Source organism: Thalassophryne amazonica, chromosome 6 (genome assembly GCF_902500255.1).
Source record: "Thalassophryne amazonica chromosome 6, fThaAma1.1, whole genome shotgun sequence".
NCBI classification, from domain to species: domain Eukaryota; kingdom Metazoa; phylum Chordata; class Actinopteri; order Batrachoidiformes; family Batrachoididae; genus Thalassophryne; species Thalassophryne amazonica.
Window position 1 is genome coordinate 18,638,318 of NC_047108.1, and position 22,541 is coordinate 18,660,858.

Consider the following 22,541-nt stretch of genomic DNA (forward strand, 5'->3'; position numbering starts at 1 on the left):
CTGCTGAGTGAAGACGAATCATGTATGGTGGACATGTGAAGGTTGTGGACTTGGTTCCCCGAACTGTTTGCTGCTGAGTGAAGACGAATCATGTATGGTGGCCATGAGAAGGTTGTGGGTTTGGTTCCCCGAACTGTTTGCTGCTGAGTGAAGACGAATCATGTATGGTGGACATGAGAAGGTTGTGGGTTTGGTTCCCCAAACTGTTTGCTGCTGAGTGAAGACGAATCATGTATGGTGGACATGAGAAGGTTGTGGGTTTGGTTCCCCGAACTGTTTGCTGCTGAGTGAAGACAAATCGAGTGTGTTGGACATGTGAAGGTTATGGGTTTTATTCCCAGAGCTGTTTGGAACTGAGCAAAGATGAACAGAGTGCAGCGGTCATGTTAGGTCCAGCGTTTGTTTGTAGAGCAGAGATGATGACAGATTAGTAATCCTCTGAAAATCTCTACGTTTACCAGGTCACGCTCTGCTTTCACTTCCATCGTTTCACAGCGTTTCATGGCGTTTGAAGCCACATCCCAACAAACAGCAACAAAATATCAACATCTTTCTTCGTTGCCATTTCCTCTTCCAGATGTTGGGATGGACAGATCACATGACCAGCACGTTCCTCTGAGTGAACAAACAAACATCACGGACTCAGTCACCGTTAATCCTCTTTAGGTTTCTGAGTATTTCCACATTATTTGTGTTTTTACCCTCGCAAGCACTGAGAGCAGGGTGCTGTTTTCACTGGTGTTGTCTGTGTGTGTGTGCGCGCGCACGAGTGCATGTGTTTGCGTGGACAAGATAACTCAAACACAGCTGGATAGATTTGCTTCAAACTTGGAATGTTACTTTAATGGACATTCTACAGGTGACTAGATGTTGGAGTTAATTATTTATTGATCAGCAAAATATTGCTGATTGATTTGTCTTCATGATGAACTCATACAGATTCAAAAGCTCCACTCTAGACATGTGTGTGTGAGTATTTTCCCGTCTGTTTATTTTGTGTGCGTCGGCCCTCTGATGGTTTTCACTTGTTCTTTTATTCCTTTCATTTCTGCACTTCTTTTGTCGTGTTTGTTCCTTCCTTGCATCATGTTGACGAACCTCTAACGTTCAGATGTTTTCACTTGTTTTTTAAACTCTGTGTGTACGTATTTTTTTGTGAGGGATGATGTACCACATCTGTTCTGTGCACTCACATTCACGCTGCACTGCAGAATAACGGAGGAGGAATTCTTTTTATTGTGGACTGTAAAATAAATCCCGCCGTGCACATTTGGCACGTTGGTGTGGATGATTTCTGTTCCTGCTGAGGTCCTTGTTTGATGGAGGTCCTTGTTTGATAGTACGAGAAGGTCACAACCCCAAATCTGAAAGTACCACGTGAAGTTCTTTGAACTCATACCAATCTGGTCTCAGTAAGTCCAGCTGATGACCTCAGCAGATCAGATCTTTATTTGCTGTCCCTTCATGGAACGTAGTTGTCCACCTGGGTTCCAGGTAGAACAAAGTCATACCTACAGTGACTGAAATTTGTTTCTTGACTGTACTCACATTAGACCAGGACATTCTTCTCGTACAAAGGAATCAGATGAGGTGGGTCAGATATTTTGTTAGGATGCCACTTGGCAGAGCTTCTTTTGGAGGTTTTCCTGTATCAGGTTTGACCGGCAAAGCAGGCTGGACACAAGTGCAAGATGCAGGAACACAGCTCAGTAGAGTTAAGACGCTTACTGGATTTGTTTGCTGGAGTCGGTACACAGAAAGGTGGTCCAAGAAGAGCAACAGTACAAAAACATCAGGCTTAGGTGTGGTCAGGTGGGGTTGTGTACCTAAGCTCAGGCTCAGGCTTAGGTACACAAGCAGGTGGTCAAAAAAACACAGCTGGAAGGAAGACACAAGGCACTTTGATCTGGCAAGGGACAAGAACAAACTGTGAGGCTTATAAAGCACCCAGGTGATGAGCTGCAAATCAAGAACAGGTGTGAGGTGAGACTTCCAGAACTGGGGTGTGGCTAGACTGAATGGAACGCCCACCACCAAGCACCAAGAGAGAGACAAGAAAGAGCAGGACAGAGAAAACCCAAGCAGAAAGACAGAGCAAGAGAACAGACAGATAACAAATGCAAACAAAATAAGAGTAAAACAGAACACATACCCCAAAAAGTCCAAATCCTGACATCCTGCCTCTTTGAGCTAGAATTAGACCTGGAATGCTGGAGGGATGATGTACCACATCTGTTCTGGCAACACCTCGGAATCAACCTTCAGGAACTGGGGGTTGACTGGAGAGCGGTGGGTTTGGGTTACCACGGCAACCAGGCTGGGATGAATGGATGTTGTTTGTAATAAGCTAGTAAGGTTTCCCGGCGATGTCTGGGGTTGGGCCGTCTCCCCATCCCACTCTGCCTATTAGGTGAATGGGGTTCCTAGGCAACCATTGCATTGATAAAGTGGTAATATTCAACGGTTTGAAGTGAAGCCATCTGGAACAACAAAAAGTTGCAGTTTCTTGACTGGGCAACTCGAGGCTGGTTCCAAAAGGGGGAGTGTGGGGTGGGGGGAGGGACTTTGTCTCAGCCGAAAGCGAGATTTTCTTCGTAGGACACTTCTGGCATATACATTTCTCAGCCAATGAATGCAGGTCTACCATGTGTTGTTGTTGACATTGTGTTTGCCTCGTAAATGAATTATAAATATAGTCTCAGACACGTGCGTTTATTTTGTAGCAGAGTTCAAGATAGTGTGGTATATATCGTCAAATTTAGTTATTTTTTTCTAACAATTTCTGCAATGTTTTCTCTGGCAATTGGAAACAATTGAAAAAGCAATAAACATAAATGCAATACGATCCAAATATCATAAAAAAAATGCATGTGGTGCCGTCTGTGGTATGCTCATGGCATTTAAATATCTGGCAGTTGCGGATTTTTGTTTTGTACATTTTGCCAAGACCATGTTCCTTTAATACATATCCTAGTATGACATAACCCAAACAATTACAGGCTCAGCCAAAATTACGCCCAGGATATTGATTCAAAGTCGAGTGAAGAATAGAGTTGCTTTATGGCAACAGCCATCAGGACGCAAACATCCTGACATCCAATATAGTGCTACTTTCAAACAAATGCAACACACGTGGGAACAAACTGAAGGTTTCTCAATACATAATGATGAATGTACACACTTGGCACTATGTTAATATCAAGAAGAATTATGCATACATGTGTCTGTATGCACCCTGGGAACATGTTTAGCACTATTATAGGCCAACAACTCATCATTCTTGAATGCACTCTGTATTTACCTTTAATTGTGACAAATCAGGGTCATCAATGGACCTATTGTCCCACTCACAGGTGCAACCGTGTGTGTGCATTGGCATGCTAATCATGTGTTGACCATTATGAATGACGTAATGGGTACTGACTTTCTGATTGGCTGAGAAATGTACATAATGCCAGAAGTATCCTATGAAACAAATCTTGCCAGCCCGGAACAGAGCTAAAGGTCCTCAATTTGTACTGAGTTGCCCTTCATAATCACTGTCTGTTTTTCTTCACCTGCGTGGACAATAAAACCCTCTTGTGGGAACTCAGTGCAACTACAACAACTGTTGGTTTGTGTGAAAGGTTAATGTAATTTTTCGGAAATTTCATTCACACTGGCTGTTTAGACTGAGCTTTAAGATGACGGCACATAAAGACGCAGCAGCTGGAGCCTCCCCGCGATTTTGCACCTTTTTCTGTTTTATAGTTTATTTATTTATTCTTCTCCTGCCACAAACATGCCACAGAAATCCTGTGGCATATTTACAGCCACCAAGACCTGATAAACATTGGTTTTCAGACAAAACTGGAAATTACTACCACCTTTTCACGGACCCACAACATTCCACCGGAGATAGTGAAACCGCCAGGCACCCTGTGGTTTGTTATCGGGCCTAGCAGGTTCCGGAGGCAGTGCAGGGAGACGAAGCAGAAGCGCAGATGCGTGCGGGCCGGGTAGCCCAGCTAAGAAACCACCGCACACACCTCCGCTATCATCTATCTTCTTCAATAACACTAGATCTCTTGCAAACAAGATGTATTTCAATTTCAATTTATTTTCATTTATATACTGCAAAATCACAACAAAGTTGCCTCAAGGCGCTTCACATAAATAACATCTAACATTACCAACCCCCAAGCAACAGGTGACAGTGGTAAGAAAAAACTCCCTCTGATGATGTTGAGGAAGAAACCTCAAGCAGACCAGACTCAAAGGGGCGACGCTCTGCTTGGGCCATGCTACAGACACAATTTACAAAACAATTTACAAAATGAATGTACAGGAAATGTTGCCGGTGCACAGGACAGGAGGTTACAGAAACAGACACAACACCCATCTCTGGACGGAGCCGCACCTCAAGCAGAGAGAAAAAACAGAATCAGGCATCAGAAAGACAAGAACAGTATAATTTGTCAGCATTAAGTAACAAGAAGAACAGAAGAAATACTAAGGTGATCGCTGGCCACTAGCCCTAAGCTTCACTAAAAGACCCAGACTTTAGATACAGTTGAGGCCGCGCTCTGCTCCGTTTACTAATAAAATGAATTTAAAAGGGTAAAAAGCACAGTAACATACTATGCTAGTATGCTCGCCATACGAAGGGGAAAATAAGTGCGTCTTAAGTCTGGACTTGAAAGTGTCTACAGAATCTGACTGTTTTATTGATGCAAGGAGATCATTCCACAGAACAGGGGCACGTTAAGAGAAAGCTCTGTGACCCGTACACTTTTTATTCACCCTAGGGACAGTAGTTCTGCACCCTTAGAACGCAAAGCCCGGGCCAGTATGTAGGGTTTAATTAGGTCAGCTAGGTAGGGAGGTGCCAGTCCATGAACAGTTTTATAGGCTAGTAGCAGAACCTTAAAATCTGATCTCACAGGGACAGGAAGCCAGTGAAGAGACACCAGAACGGGTGTAATGTGGCCAAATGTGAGTGTAATGGATGAGCTGCAGCCACAGATCACCTACAGCTGCCACATCCATGATTGTTGTCTGCTGATTGTTAGCCAATCCTGGCTGTGCCTGTATGTCCTGATGCCACAATGGAGCTAGCAGGCCACACCATTCACTGCTACGAGCAGACTGAAGCCTCCGGTAAGAGCATAGGGAAGGGGATTTTATGTTTACCTGCTTAAGGATTGGTACTCAGACAACAGAGTAATAGACACCTACTGCTCACCGGACCTAGAGGCCATGTCTGTCCAGTGCCGACCCTTCTACCTGCCATGGGAGGTAACGGTAGTCCTTGTGACTGATATTTACATTCCCTCCGATGCTAACATTAGCATGGCACTCGGTCTGCTTCAGATCATGGTGTCGAAACAACAGAGGGCTCATCCGGATATCGTGCACATCATTGTTGGGGACTTTAATAAAACAAGACTGTCGTCCCCAAATTCCACCAACACATCAAGTGCGCAACAAGGGGAGAAAACACACTTGATCATGTGTATTCTAACAAAAGCATGCCTACAGAGTGACCCCCGACCTCACACTATCACACCACCTCTTTCTGTTCCTCTTTCCAGCCTACGCCCCCTCAGGAGACAAACAAAACCAGTTACCCAGACCGTCAAAGTCTGCAGCTGCTATTTTTCCATAGTTCCCCTCTCAGTTCCCTAAACATCCTTGGGAGGACCTCTTTGAACTTATGCCCCATAAGAAAGCTCTGATATATAATCTTGTTCTCTCAATTAACAAGCATCCAGTCAATAAAACAATCTGTAACTAGGGACAAGAGTTGGGTTTGGAGTTCGGGGAAGGTTTCTGGGATAAGGCTGTGGACAGAATTCGTATGTCATCATCTTGTGCAAGACTTTCCCTAATTCAGTATAAAGTAGTACACAGACTACTTCTATCAAAGTCCAAATTATCCAAAATTTATCCCAATGTTCTGATCTGTTTGATAGATGTAACTCCTCGCCCTGTGATTTAAGTCATATGTTTTTTCTTTGCCCCAAACTTCGGTCATATTGGTATTGGTATTTTGATGTTGTCTCTCACATTCTTGGCATCAGACTGGAGCCTTGTCTGCTGTTTGCTATTTCGGGAGGTCCTGGAGTCCCCACTGTGTCCTTTACTAACTCGCAGGTGGATCTACTTGCCTTTACCTCATTGCTAGCACGATGCAGAATATTATTATCCTGGAAAGCTCAGAGTAGGCTTATGGGTTTTAAAATTGTGGCAACCTTGTATCGCTTATTTTTGGTTGGCTATGACATAGGCAGAGTAAGCACCGCCAACATTGGCGACACCCAGAATAGTGAATTTTGGGCTTCAAAACAGCTCCTCCGGGTTTCTGTGGGTGACGTCGGACAAGGTTTGTTTAGTGTATATTTACAATCTATGGCTTTAACTGTCTTTGATCAAAGCCTTCAATGGCATCAAAGACAGAATGGAGTCACATTAAAGTCATCTTTAATCTTTCTCACTAAACATTGGCCTTGATGGACCAATGCTTTTATCTAGTTGAGGTTAGGAGCTAATGTTTGCTAAGAATTTGAACACTGTAGACCAGAAGAAAGGAATGATGGAAGGAATGAGCAAAGGAAGGAAGGAAGGAGGGAAGGAAGGAAGAAAAGTCCAGAAGTATTTGGATACTGCCGATACAGATTGGCGACACCCAGAACAGTGAATTTTGGGCTTCAAAACAGCTCCTCCAGGTTTCTGTGGGTGACGTTGGACAGGGCTTGTTCAGTGTATATATACAATCTATGGCTTTAACTGTCTTTAATTAAAGCCTTCAATGGCATCAAAGACAGAATGGAGTCACATTAAAGTCATCTTTAATCTTTCTCACTAAATGTTAGCCTTGATGGACCAATGCTTTATCTAGTTAAAGTTAAGAGCTAATGTTTGTTAAGAATTTGAACACTGTGGACCAGAAGAAAGGAATGATGGACAGAATGAGTAAAGGAAGGAAGGAAGGATGGAAGGAAGGAAGGAAAGTCCAGAAGTATTTAGATACTGCCGATATAGATTACATTATAGGTGGACATTGATCTTCTTCACACCTGCATACGTATGATCTTTATAAGATGACTAATGAGCAGCTGGTGATGTAGTGATTTGTCATTGGCGGGTCTGAAAAAGGTTCATCTTCTTGGAAACATCTCCAAACCCCAAAACTCATTCTGTGGTCACCTGTAACATCTTCATGCATACATCTGTGTTTGAGAGTCTTCAGAACAGGTTATTTCTCAGTCTGTGCTTAGGGCCCTGTCACACCTAGCACCAATGCACGCGAATGAGGCCGAATCAGCCTGAATGTTTTAAACTCAGATAAAAGTTATTGTACTTGGCCCCACAAATCTTAGAAACATGGTGTCTAACCAGATCCTTACTCTGGATGGCATTACCCTGACCTCTAGTAATACTGTGAGAAATCTTGGAGTCATTTTTGATCAGGATATGTCATTCAAAGTGCATATTAAACAAATATGTAGGACTGCTTTTTTGCATTTACACAATATCTCTAAAATTAGAAAGGTCTTGTCTCAGAGTGATGCTGAAAACCTAATTCATGCATTTATTTCCTCTAGGCTGGACTATTGTAATTCATTATTATCAGGTTGTCCTAAAAGTTCCCTGAAAAGCCTTCAGTTAATTCAAAATGCTGCAGCTAGAGTACTGACAGGGACTAGAAGGAGAGAGCATATCTCACCCATATTGGCCTCTCTCATTGGCTTCCTGTTAATTCTAGAATAGAATTTAAAATTCTTCTTCTTACTTATAAGGTTTTGAATAATCAGGTCCCATCTTATCTTAGGGACCTCATAGTACCATATCACCCCAATAGAGCGCTTCGCTCTCAGACTGCAGGCTTACTTGTAGTTCCTAGGGTTTGTAAGAGTAGAATGGGAGGCAGGGCCTTCAGCTTTCAGGCTCCTCTCCTGTGGAACCAGCTCCCAATTCAGATCAGGGAGACAGACACCCTCTCTACTTTTAAGATTAGGCTTAAAACTTTCCTTTTGCTAAAGCTTATAGTTAGGGCTGGATCAGGTGACCCTGAACCATCCCTTAGTTATGCTGCTATAGACTTAGACTGCTGGGGGGTTCCCATGATGCACTGAGTGTTTCTTTCTCTTTTTGCTCTGTATGCACCACTCTGCATTTAATCATTAGTGATTGATCTCTGCTCCCCTCCACAGCATGTCTTTTTCCTGGTTCTCTCCCTCAGCCCCAACCAGTCCCAGCAGAAGACTGCCCCTCCCTGAGCCTGGTTCTGCTGGAGGTTTCTTCCTGTTAAAAGGGAGTTTTTCCTTCCCACTGTCGCCAAGTGCTTGCTCACAGGGGGTCGTTTTGACCATTGGGGTTTTTACGTAATTATTGTATGGCCTTGCCTTACAATATAAAGCGCCTTGGGGCAACTGTTTGTTGTGATTTGGCATTATATAAATAAAATTGATTGATTGATTGATTGAATTCCAGTTATATTCGGGAGGGACATTCATTTGGACAGCCATGTACGAATGCTGCACAAATACCCAGAATGTGTGTCGAATGAACTGTGCAGATTTGGAGGGCAGCAGCTCCTGATGCTAGGTCAGCTGTGGCCAGAACATAGTATGGATGCCCAGAGTGCAGGTTGGATGTGACCACAACACAGCACAAAACCCCACAATGCTGGCAGAATACTGCAGGAATATACAGAATGCACCTGTATGTATGTGGTCCAATTGCCACCCGAGGTCTATGTGGAAGGCAATCAAGGGGAGAGGCATGGCAGAGCGAGCGCTGAGGCCTGCTCTTGTGAAAACCTGCCATGTCTCACTGCTGGGTTTCGCATGACATCCAACCCATGGACTGAATACATGTAAAGTGGGTCCCCTCACTGTAGTGCATGTGATGCATGTGATCACAATATTACAGACATCTGATCATCGACATGCACACCCACAGCTGTTATTACCGGTAATAGCCACCAGTCTGCAGCAAAGTAAACCCATGAACAGGGGACCCTGTATGACACACATATAATGGATAAAGTACCAGAGGAGAAGTAAGGCAGATCCTGACAGTAATGCATCAGCGGCTGCACTTTCTCTCCCCTTACCCCCATTTCAGGCACCCTCTCTCTCTCTCTCTTCTCTCCCTCAGTCTCTCTCTCTCTCTCACTTTCCCTTACCCACCAGGGAATCAGCTGTGTGGCGGCTGTCCAGAGGGGCTCACGTATATGCAGAAAAGCGATCAGCTGTTTATGAGCACACACACACACCCACACAGCTGAGCGGACATTTCATCCAGCCTGAAGGTTCCTTCAGATGAGTGAGCCTCACGCAGGACCCACAGTGCAGACAGGTGATTGGCACACACACGCACAGCGGTTCGAGCAGATGAGAAAGCCCCACACCTGTCCTCTCTCCAGGATATAACATCCATGAGCTGACCACACTGTGGTTTACACATGTTCCCTGGCAATCACTTAATTCTTCGGACTGTGAGGAGCTTGCGATCGTGTGTTACATGCTGTGACTTGCAATGGGGTGTTGCGCCATATGGTAATTATATTCAATGGTGGACGAGGTATTTGACAGCTGATGTAAGCAGCTCATGGTGCTGGCAGGATGAAAGGTGGTCACCACAGGCTGCAGTTCCTGCAGTATCCGCTCTGCACTGTAAAACGCACCTGAAGCCATTCGAAGGTGAGCTTTTATTTCTGTTTTATGTTGTGAAGGGCTGGTGAACCAGTTGCCCCATCATTGCTCCTACAGAGGTTTATGGTGTTTATGTAATGATAGGTGTATTACAGCTGTCACATCCCATTCAGCTGCATTGTGGTGCGCCACGACTGTGACATGCATCGACTCGCTGTGGGCCAGACGTGTGGCTCACCTTCATGTCGTGTTACAGCCATAATGATCATACATTATCTAACCCATAGGAGAGAATGACAATGTATCTATGATATAAGGTTTATTATGGGTATAACACCCTGTTGAGACATGCGGGCTGTGGTGCGGCTCTGAGATGCATTGACCCGCAGTGACACACAGTACTTTCGGTTTGATTTTGCAATGTTTACGTCTGGTTCACAATGTTCAAGGACTGGTTACTGGTTCAAGGAATGTGTGCCACAGACATCGCACATAGAATATTTGTTTGCACTCCCTGAACTGGAGGTGCACATACAGCTCATCTGTGCCACAATTGGGACATTCCTGCAGGACTTGCCATGCCTGACCATGGCAATTTACCCTCGTACGCAATCAAACTGTCTCAACTGCTGTTTTGATGCCATCAGAATATTTAGAACACAGTCAGATTGCAGTTAGACTGCACTGCGACTGCCATAAGAGCTTTCACCACCTCGAACACACCTCGACAGTGGTGAGCATGTGCTATACATTTGGCCTGGCCGTGCAAATGTGCCCGACTGTGGGATGCAGTCAGGAATGCTGTACGAGGATTTTGAGTGCACCTCAAATTTGCCAAAATGTAGGTTGAATGTCCATGTGTGCGGTATTCGGCTTCATTCGTGCTATGTGTGTCAGGGGTATTAAGAAAGAACTCTGGAAAACCAGACCTGGATCATTTTAATGTTGGTGTCCAGAAACAAAAGACATAGCAACAAGTAATGATAAATAAGATCAACTATGTGTTTCAGGAGCAAGTGAGTACGTCTTCCTCATCATCTTCACCATTGAGACCTTCCTGAAGATCCTGGCCTATGTCTTGTCATGCACCCCAGTTCCTACATACGTAATGGCTGGAATCTTCTGGATTTTGTCATTGTCATTGTCGGGTAAGAAAGCAGATCCTTTGGATCTTTCCTTAAATGTTGGCTTTCATATAAATGATTTCTTTTTTTTGCAGAAGTTCTCTTAACATCAGTGTTTTGTGGTTTTTTGTTTGTTTTTCTGCTGGTGTTTGTTTTTTATGTCTAATTTTTGATGCGTCTCTTCACGTCCTCTAGTGGGTGACGCACAAACCTGGGTTTGATTCCTGTCCGCAGGAACGTTTCCAATATGCTCCAAATTGCTCAATTTAAAGTAGTGAATCGAAAATACGCTTAATGGAAACACGTGTGTTTGAAGAAAAATCTCAAATATCACAAAAAGCTTCTACACTTACTTGAAGTGATTTTTCGGGTATTTCGGGGTAAAAAATCCTTATTTTGAAAACTTGGCTGGAAAAACTTTTTACAGCTTACAGGTCACACGATGTACAGAAAATGTCACATGACATTCTTAAATGCACAAAGAGCTACATGTGGACAAAGTTAGAGACGAAGAGCTCGTTAAACGTGATCAGAGACGACGTTACAGCAATATCAGATTAAAAATAAAACATTCTGTCATCATGACGATTGGAGTTACAGTTCTTCCGACAGCTTCATTGGAATGAAATTTGTTGTGAGAAGACAAAACCAGCATCACATTTGTTTACGTCATGGAAACACTGTGACGTCAAATTGTTTTTCTCAACGTTCTGAAAATATTGTGAAAACTGTAATGAAAGTCTGTTTGTGTGCTTGGACAAACCGTTGGCTCTGCATCAGTCCCCCAACTCTAACTGGGTTCCAGCCTTGACTGGTGAAGTGACCCGTGATGAACTTGCATCCTGTCCAGGGGGAGTCATAGACTCTGATCTGCTTCACGCTGCAGGACCCGGGGTTCTGACCCGATGGGCCTCAGGGCCTGTTGGACTTTGAGTGCTGCTTCAGTCCATTTTATGTTTTTGTTTTAAGTCTTGGAGATAAATCGGAGCTGACTGCAGTGGATTGAGCCGTCCTGATTGTTGTGTGGATGCAGGTCGAAGCCCCCGGCGGTGCCACTGTTGGCATCGTTTTGGTCTCTCTGTTGAGTGTTCTGACGGCTGACCGTGGATCCGCTGCACTCAAATTGTTGCAGTTATTTGTGTTGCTTCCGTGCACACGACTCATAATGTTCGAGCTCCCGCACACAGCGTCTCTGGATGCAGCCGGGTGGATCGGACCTGACAGGGTGTAAATGATCAGCTCCACTAGGAACTGACCCCAGAACTGTGTCAGTCTCACGTTCATAGCTCAGGTTTGATTTTGAAGATTCTGGTTCATCCAGAACTCTGATTCTGGTCATCCGCATGTTGATTCTTCGTTCCCGTTTTTATACCGGATACGTAACAATGTCACACCCACAAGGAGAGAGAAGCTCCTGTGAACATTTTGACCATGAAGAACACAAAACCTCCACACAACAGTAGGTGGGCTTTGAACCCAGAACCTTCTTACTGTGACTCAGTAGTTCTCACGGTTGATCAGATTTTGTTAAAGTTGTTGCACATTTAGGAGCTAAAGTCCAACCAAAAATCATTCAGTCAGGTTCTGGCCAAAGAACCCTTCAGATGTGACATGTTTTCATTCTCGGGGTCAGACTGGGGTTGGTGGTTCTGTGTTTGGTTCCTTTGTGGGGTTTTTTAATGTGCGGACTGACAGCAGCCTGGGTTCTGCTGTGGATTTTCTTGGCTCTGACCGTGTGGAGGCTAAAGCCGAGAAAGCTGCTGGGTCCTACGGGTCGTGTGGCCCGACTGCTGGTGTCCTTGCTGCCGGCTCGCCGTGTGACCGGCCGGCCTCGGGTGATGATGAAGCCTTTTGTCACGGCATTTGAAACGTGTTGCAGGTATCCATTTCAAAATGAGCAAATATTTGCACAAAAACAATAAGTCTATCAGTTTGAACATTAATATTTTGTCTTTGTGGTGTACTCAATTGAATATAGGTTGAAGAGGATTTGCAAATCATTGTATTCTGGTTTTATTTACAGTTCATACAACGTCCAAACTTCATTGGAATTGGGGTTGTACAAACGTTCCATCTTTCAGGTCTTACAAATGTTCTTACCACTGGACTCACAAAGACTCTGTTCACGACATTGCCCAGAATGTGGATCTGATGAGTCTTTCTCCTCTGTGACAGAATGATTCAATGCAATCACAGTCAGTCAGTATCAGTGTTGCCACAGTTACTTTGAAAAAGTAATCCAATTACTGATTACTGATTACTCCTTGAAAAGTAACTTAGTTACTTTACTGATTACTCAATTGTAAAAGTAACTAAGTTAGATTACTAGTTACTTTTTTAGTTACTTTTCCCAGCTGCTGACAACAACCCTCTAAATACTTGTTTTATAAAAAGTAAATAAAGACCTCTTTCTTGACCTCATATTTAACTGTTGACAGCACTGTAACAGTAAAACTTGCAATTTCGAACCTACATTGTTAATAAATGTAACTATTAAATTCATTCTAGCATTTTTCTAACATTTAAATTCTCTCTAAATATTTTACTTGTCGTAATTAATATTTTAAGTAGTATTAGTAGTTGTAGTAAAAAAGGCTTCAAAACTGGACCTTTAATCTAGGGGTGTGTGGGGGAGGGGGGGCACATCCTTGCCCCACGCCCCCATCCCATCTGGATTCGCCCCTACTTTGGCGTTTGAGCACAAAGAATGGATAACATTTATTTATGCAGAAAACGTGACCAGATTTACAGGTAAGAAAGTTTTATTGTGTTTTCACATCATGTGGTCCTCAGAAAGAGAGTTTAGGTGCATTTGAGTGGAAAATAGTGTTAGTTGTTGACGCATCGCGGAGGATCAGCTGTTTTAACGTGCAGATACGGAGCAGCTCAGCTCAGAATTCTAAATAAAGGAGGAAAAAAAGTATAAAAATGTCTTTGTAAAGCTCAGTGCAGGTGTGCTGATCACCGCGCTTTAAGAGGTGACGACGAGTCGAGCAGCTGCAAAAAACCGCGGATGAAAAGCTCACAGCTCACTGAAAGTGGGCAGTTCAGTCGAACCCCGACCCCCTGCCCACGGACCAAGTTTAATGCTGCCATCGACCCACAATGAAAAAATAGTAACGCACAGTGACATGAAGAAGTAACTTTAATCTGATTACTGATTTGGAAAGATTAACGCGTTAGATTACTCGTTACTAAAAAAAGTGGTCAGATTAGAGTAACGCGTTACGTGTTACCGGCATCACTGGTCAGTATTCATTATAAGATTGAGTGAATGGATGAATCTTTAGGTGTCTCCAGAGAATCAGATGGTTTTATCTCACCCGGTAGATTGTTCCACAGAACAAGTGCACAATAAGAGAAAGCTCTCTGACCTGCTGACTTCTTTTTAACCTTTGGAACCCACAATAGTCCTGCATCCTGAGAATGGAGAAAATGGGTCGGTATGTAAGGTTAATTAGGTTGGCCAGACAGGGAGGCACCAGTCCCTGAAGGATTTTGAATTTTAGTAACAAAATCTTAAAATCTGACCTTGCACGGGCAGAAAGTCAGTGAAGGGACACCAGAATTGGGGTCATATGGTCAGACTTTCTGCTTCTAGTCAGTACTGTACCAGTAGCATTCTGAATGAACTGGAGAGTCTGAAATTACAGAACATCCAGGTTTTTTTTTTTTTCCAGAGAAAGCAAATCCCATGAGGTCATGTGATGTTACTGTCCAGCTTTGTGTCCCGCCCACAAACCCACAGAACTGGTGTCACAGACCGAACGGTCCCCCCCCTAAAAATTGGTCCTCCCTGCCTAAACTGTGCATGCATCATTTGGGACCACAGCAGCACGTCTGAGACAGAGTCTCTTCACCCAAAGTGATCAAATGGATTAATGTGATTATTAACCATCAGCTGACTAATTAAAACCTCTTAAATCATTCTAAAGTCAGTTTTAAGCAGAAATGAGGCCGTTTTAAGCAGAAACTAGGTGATACTCTATGAAGCTTTAAAATGACGGACGCGCAATGAACGCAGCAGCTAGCAGCTCGTGTAGCCGCGTAGCTCTGATCGCTTCCGCCGTCTTTTATGATGAAATAATGCTGAATTTCTGTGGAAATGATTGTTGTACAAAAGCTTCAGATATGTTATGTGTCGACGCGGGTTGAGGAGCGGACCTGCGTCCGACGGAACCCAGCGCTAAAATAACCAGAAAGCGGTTCCAATAACAAAACAATTTATTTTTCCATTCTCTGGTGCATAACAAAGTGTAAGAACAAAAAATGCGTCAGTCTGGTGGAGTGAAGGCTGGCACGCTCTCCAGCGCCTAAAAGGATCGAAGCCCGGCGCTTCTGGACTCACTTTTCCGCCAAACACCCCCCAGGTGGACACGACAAACCGACTCTCTGCGAAGGATAGAAAAGGTGAGGTAAGTCAGCAGCTACAATCAATCCTTCAAAGGCACACACTATCAGCAACACATTCAGGTCTGTATTTAAGCTTTATGTAAATGAGTAGCTTCTCACAACAGGTGGAGGATTACCACTCCGCACGCCACGGCAGTGAGAAGCGAGCTGCACAATTCTCATCACAATTCAAATCTACTGCGTAACAAATACCAAGTTACTATCAACAATTAGTCAAACAATTAATCACCTCAGATGTGTGCTGACAGCATGTGTCCCTCACCCTTCTTCCTTCACAGGCACGATGTGTCAAACCCAGGCGCGGTCCTCAGCGTCTCACAAACGAACATCACAAGGTCGAGTTCCCGGCAATTCTGCTTGAATCACACATGGCTTAAATGCAGAACGCCATCTCATTATCTGCTTCAGCTGAAAGTCTTTAAGGTTGCACGTGAGCACCATCCACAGGTGCTGCACATAACGTTGATGAGGGTGATGGACTCTTCTGCCAGCACCTCCTCCACAGACAATAAATCAGTTTGCATACCACCTGGAGAGCAAAGAAAAGAAAAGAACACCAACATATCCAGCCACACCCCCCCAACACACAACAGTACCCCCCCTTTAACGGGAAGCCTCCCGGCGACCGAACAGACCAGGTCCGAGAACAGCACCTCCCTCCGGGGTCCTCGTCAGGAAGCAGACAGCGTAACGCTCCCAAGGTCCACCACAGACAACAGGACAGGGCACCGCAGCTGGAAGGCCGCTCTGGCATCAACAAAAACCCCAAAACAGTCCCCAGTACAATCCAACATACAAGAAAAACATAAAACCCACCCAAAACCTCCCCAGGGGACCGTCCCATCCAACCCCGGGAAGAAAAGAAAAACTCCCAAATGCAAAAACCCAACACAGCCCCACAAACACAATACAAACATAAATGCATAAAAGAAAAATAACAAACAACCCCCCCAGAACGACTTGCAGAGCCCAACACCCCCCAGAAGGCCTTTACCGCCGGTTCCAGGAGGAATAGCCAGAACCGGAATCCCACAAAGGTCCCCAGGTACACATGGAGCAAACGGCGCCCCCCAGAGGACCGTACCATCAAACTCCAGGAGGCACCCTCCCCACAACCCCGGAACCCCAGACCCCCACACTCGGCTAGTCGGCCCCACAAACCAATTCCCCCCAGAGGACCGTCCCATCAACCCTGGAGGTGGAACCCGGAAGGAAACAAAACAAAATCAAAGTCCAACCCCCGGAGGACTACCCTAAACAACCCCGGGGCAAATAAACAACTGTTAAACCCTGTTACCTTCCCCGGCACCCCGAAAGACCCCAGGTCCCTCCCAGAGCCCCTCGGCGGCTCAATTTTGGCGAACGGCACAAAACATCAAGCCGGGGAAGGGAACAGGAAAAACTAACCCAGCCCCAACCCCTAGGCGCAGCGGAAAAACGAAATACGTCCGGTGCCCCAACTCGACCATACCCCAGCCTCTCGGGAGGGGTGGAACTACCGAAATGGCGAACGGCAACAGATCGGCCCACCCCTCTGACTGAGGTATGTTCCCGCTGCACCACACCCCGCACAACACCAATGACGAACGGTACAAAGGCCCACCGAGGCTGGAGTGGAACCGGGCCCTAACCAAACCAAGAAAAACGCCCCTAACAACCCCCCCCTAGGTGCAGAGGTCTTCTGAGAACGCTCAGCGTGACCAACCTGCACCACCCCACAACCCACAAGACGAACGGTCTTGGGGCAAGTGAGGTTGGGGTTAGGGAAGTAGGGAAATAAAAAACAACAAAACAAAACGACCCCAGACCCAAACAGAAAATACCTAAATACACATAAAAAAACAACGATCAAGTGAGTCCAGACGGGCCTCTAACCGCCTATCCTTCACTCCACCAGACACGCCTCTGACTCCCCAAACAAATTATAACCCCTATTCAAAAAAACAAACATTAGCCCATACAAGTTGTTTTTTTTTTTTTTTTTTTTGTGTGTGTATTATTTCGCCTGTCCCAGAACACCTGGAGCTACGTCACCAGAGACATTGCGTCAAAAACGAAGCACAGGCTTCAACGTCTCCCGCATAAGGCTCCGGATGACAAATAATCGGTTCGGACGCCGAATCTCTGGGTGACGGAGTTATCTGCACCGGTATCGATGGTGCCGCAGCTGGAGCAGCAGGAAGCGGAACGGCTTGCGCTGCAAGCTCCGTAACACGGGCGTCTGTTTGTTCAATTTGGTTTGCGAGATGCTGTAATTGCTCCCATATTTTCTCCAAGTGTTCTTGAACTCTTTCGGCGAATGGAACCGCCTCTGCCGCTGGGTCCATTATGGAATGGCCGGGAACTACTGTTATGTGTTGACGCGGGTTGAGGAGCGGACCTGCATCCGACGGAACCCAGCGCTAAAATAACCAGAAAGCAGTTCCAATAACAAAACAATTTATTTTTCCACCCTCTGGTGCATAACAAAGTGTAAGAACAAAAAAATGCGTCAGTCTGGTGGAGTGAAGGCTGGCACGCTCTCCAGCGCCTAAAAGGATCGAAGCCCGGCGCTTCTGGACTCACTTTACTGCCAAACACCCCCCAGGTGGACACGACAAACCGACTCTCTGCGAAGGATAGAAAAGGTGAGGTAAGTCAGCAGCTACAATCAATATCCTTCAAAAGGCACACACTATCAGCAACACATTCAGGTCTGTATTTAAGCTTTATGTAAATGAGCAGCTTCTCACAACAGGTGGAGGATTACCACTCCGCACGCCACGGCAGTGAGAAGCAAGCTGCACAATTCTCATCACAATTCAAATCTACTGCGTAACAAAATACCAAGTTACTATCAACAATTAGTCAAACAATTAATCACCTCAGATGTGTGCTGACAGCATGTGTCCCTCACCCTTCTTCCTTCACAGGCACGATGTGTCAAACCCAGGCGCGGTCCTCAGCGTCTCACAAACGAACATCACAAGGTCGAGTTCCCGGCAATTCTGCTTGAATCACACATAGCTTAAATGCAGAACGCCATCTCATTATCTGCTTCAGCTGAAAGTCTTTAAAGTTGCACGTGAGCACCATCCACAGGTGCTGCACATAACGTTGATGAGGGTGAAGGACTCTTCTGCCAGCACCTCCTCCACAGACAATAAATCAGTTTGCATACCACCTGGAGAGCAAAGAAAAGAAAACACCAACATATCCAGCCACACCCCCCCAACACACAACAAGATATCTGTTGCTGAGATAGATGACTGGAGGCAGTTTGAAGCAGAAACGAGGTGATGAAGGCAGGATGGACCAATTTTTTTTTTAGGTGGACCATTTGGTCGGTGACACCGGGCCAGATTTATCAAATCAATCAAATCAATTTTATTTATATAGCACCAAATCACAACAGACAGTTGCCCCAAGGCGCTTTATATTGTAAGGCAAAGCCATACAATAATTACGGAAAAACCCCAACGGTCAAAACGACCCCCTGTGAGCAAGCACTTGGCTACAGTGGGAAGGAAAAACTCCCTTTTAACAGGAAGAAACCTCCAGCAGAAGCAGGCTCAGGGAGGGGCAGTCTTCTGCTGGGACTGGTTGGGGCTGAGGAGAGAACCAGGAAAAAGACATGCTGTGGAGCGGAGCAGAGATCAATCACTAATGATTAAATGCAGAGTGGTGCATACCGAGCAAAAAGAAAGAAAAAAGAGAAGAACCCCCCCAGCAGTCTAAGTCTATAGCAGCATAACTAAGGGATGGTTCAGGGTCACCTGATCCAGCCCTAACTATAAGCTTTAGCAAAAAGGAAAGTTTTAAGCCTAATCTTAAAAGTAGAGAGGGTGTCTGTCTCCCTGATCAGAATTGGGAGCTGGTTCCACAGGAGAGGAGCCTGAAAGCTGAAGGCTCTGCCTCCCATTCTACTCTTACATTGTACTCTTAACCTTGTTTTTTTCTGTTTAGGTGTTAATGATGGCTTTCGTTTAGCTTTTCTGTATGTAAATCCAATTTCCTTTAGGCGGTTTCTTACAGTTCGGTGACAGACGTTGACTCCAGTTTCCTCCCATTCGTTCCTCATTTGTTTTGTTGTGCATTTTTCGATTTTTGAGACATATTGCTTTAAGTTTTCTGTCTTGACGCTTTGATGTTTTCCTTGGTCTACCAGTATGTTTGCCTTTAACAACCTTCCCATGTTGTTTGTATTTGGTCCAGAGTTTAGACACAGCTGACTGAACAACCAACATCTTTTGCAACATTGCGTGATGATTTACCCTCTTTTAAGAGTTTGATAATCGTCTCCTTTGTTTCAATTGACATCTCTCGTGTTGGAGCCATGATTCATGTCAGTCCACTTGGTGCAACAGCTCTCCAAGGTGTGATCACTCCTTTTTAGATGCAGACTAACGAGCAGATCTGATTTGATGCAGGTGTTAGTTTTGGGGATGAAAATTTACAGGGTGATTCCATAATTTATTCCTCAGAATTGAGTGAGTCCATATTTTTTTCCTCTGCTTGGTCTAAAAAAGTAACCGTTACTGACTGCCACAATCTTTTTTCTTGATTTCTTATAGTGTCTCTTAAAGCCAGAAAGTTGCCATTTGAAATGACTTTAGTTTTGTGTCATATCTGTGATCTGCTTTTTTTTCTACAAAATTAAACAACTGAACATCCTCTGAGGCCGGTGATTCCATAATTTTTGCCAGGGGTTGTACTAGTGATGTGTTGGAGCGTTCTTTTGTTTTTCATGATTCCATAATTTTTTTCCTCAGAATTGACTGAGTCCATATTTTTTTCCCTCTGCTTGGTCTAAAAAAGTAACCGTTACTGACTGCCACAGTTTTTTTTCCTGATTTCTTATAGTGTTTCTTAAAGCCAGAAAGTTGCCATTTGAAATGACTTTAGTTTTGTGTCATGTCTGTGATCTGCTTTTTTCTACAAAATTAAACTGAATGAACATCCTCTGAGGCCGGTGATTCCATAATTTTTGCCAGGGTTGTGTGTGTGTGTGGTGTGTATATATATATATATATATATTTTTTTTTTTTTTCCATTGTGTTTTGATTATGGTGTCTTTGTTGGCTGTGGTGCATGATTACATTGCTCTTATTAGTGTTTCTTTTGGTTTATATTTGTTGTGAAGATCATCACAAGATGTTTTTCATTTTAATTATGGGCTGATTGGTTTTCAAGTGAGGGCAACTGGTAATTACTGCGACTACTTAGACAGGTGTTTTAGGCCTTGTGCGTTGTCTGAGGAAGGGCAGTTTGCCCGAAACGTCTTGTCTCTATTAATAAAGCTTTTTTGCATGGGGGGCGCTGTGGTGGTGCGGACCTTTCTATTTTTGATACTGTTTACAGAATGAAACAGAAACTTAATTTCACCATTCTAATTATCTACTTAATTATTGGGGACATGAGAATAAAATTAAAAACATACAAACTCATCAAAGGTTCCAGACATTTTGATGGTTTTTGATTTTGGAGATTAATTTACATTTGGCAAAGGCTATTCACCCAACCGTTGGGCAGATAAATATGATGCCTTACCTTATTCACACAACCATGATCGTGTATTTTACACGTGTTGTGCATCTAAACTACGTTTTTTACACCACTTGTTACTACTGCGGCGTATGTTTGACACATTTAACGGCGCCGTCTTTAATTACTGCAAAAACACCGCAATGGATGAAAGCAGACAAACTCAAGTATTTTGAACGGAACGACGACAAAACAGTTTTTGAACAAAATGCTGCTTGTTGTCTGTAAGATGGTGTTAGTTTGACACAGTTCCCTGGGTGTGATGAGCCAAACAAAGCCGCTTTAGATCACAGCCCCTCCGCGGGCTGCGAACCCTCCCGCAGCCGGCGAGAAAATATCTGCCTTTGTTCCTTCTCGCGTTGAAACCGGAAGTGAACTTACAAGCGCACTCATTGGTCGGTTGCGGATGGGCGTATATGCTTGCGTAATTACTTTATTGAACCAACGGTTGGGCGAATAGCCACTCCGTTTACATTTTGTGCTTTTTCAACCAGCAGGTCAAAGGTCAGTTAAGTTTATTTTTACAAAGCCAAATCCCAACACAAGTCACCTCCAAGTGCGAAACACGGCATGTAAGGTCTAAACATTAACCAGCCCGGGAACGTGGGTCAAACCGACAGTGACTTGGGGCAACTCAGTCTCCATTATAAAGAAATGTTAATCATGACATCACGGCATCAAGGTGTGTTTGATTACACACGATTCAAGCCAAGGACACGCCCACATTTCAGATGGACACAGCAGAGAGACGCTTACTTTCAAGAGGCAGGAAATACCGGTTGCTGATTTTTGATGCCCAACTGTGTACCTCTTTGGCACTAAAGATGTGAGTAACCGATGGCTAATGTAGTGTTTAAGAACATTGTGAGCAATTGAGAAAGTTTTAGCATGTTTAAAAAATTGTGGGAGTTAAATCACAGTCCATAAAATGTGAATAATCAGATTTAATTCTTACAGATCAGGGTGCTGTTGTTTGAAAGAGCTTTCTCCTACCGTGCACCTGTCTTGTGGAACTGTCTGCCTGCTGAGATAAAACAGTCTGATTCCATCAATTCATTCAAATCCAGATTAAAGACGCACCTGCTCTCTCTTTCGTATGACTAATCTGGGTTACCTCTCACATCCATTTTAAATGTATGTCTCTACCAGTGGAACTGGATTCAGTCTCACCACATCTGGGATTGCCTGTCAAACAGAGGACTATGTTGCTGGCAATCACGTTACCATTGTGTAAATTGTTTTGCTGTTGTAAGATCCTGTTCCTACGAGTTATTTTTTTCTGACTAATTTCTCGTCCATTCTGTTGTCCAAGGTGGCGTGGATGATGAAGCTACAAAAGGCTCATCATCATCAATCACGAGATGTACTGTGCAGAGGATGAGCACGTGCAACCCAAAAGAACTGACCCAACCTTCACTGATGCTTTAAGTGCCAGTGAAGGTTAAAGGGATTGAACAGTCTTCTAACCATGATGGACATGAGTCCACTGTCTTTGCCATGTGGTTGATTTGTGGTCATTATGACCACTGGACTGGACATTTACTCGGATGCCTTGTTCAGCCATATCTGTCTTTGCATGTTTGATCATTCTTTGATGGACCTTGTTTGACTTTTTGTTGGTAGCTTTTGTTGGGGTAGACCTTACCCCTGTGAAGCATGCTGAGGTGATTTACGTTGTGATTTGGTGCCTAATCCTGCAGAGTTTAAATGAGAAAATGGACTTTTTCACTTGAATCCTCTATCTGTGCTCAGGTACTGGTCGGAACGGCTACACCAAAGGAGTGGATGGGGAGGCAGGAGGAGGTGGGGGGGGAGGAAGAGGACGAGGGTGGAGAAGGTG

The 22,541-nt window shown here is 44.4% G+C and overlaps 1 long non-coding RNA gene across 1 annotated transcript; it reads left to right on the forward strand.

Moving 5' to 3' along the window:
• Positions 1-2,580: 2,580 nt before the first annotated feature.
• LOC117511921 lies at positions 2,581-9,943 on the forward strand. The gene is made up of 3 exons (XR_004561149.1): positions 2,581-2,652; positions 8,590-8,596; positions 9,934-9,943. It is a non-coding gene; the product is annotated as an uncharacterized LOC117511921 (long non-coding RNA).
• The last annotated feature ends 12,598 nt before the right edge of the window (positions 9,944-22,541 follow it).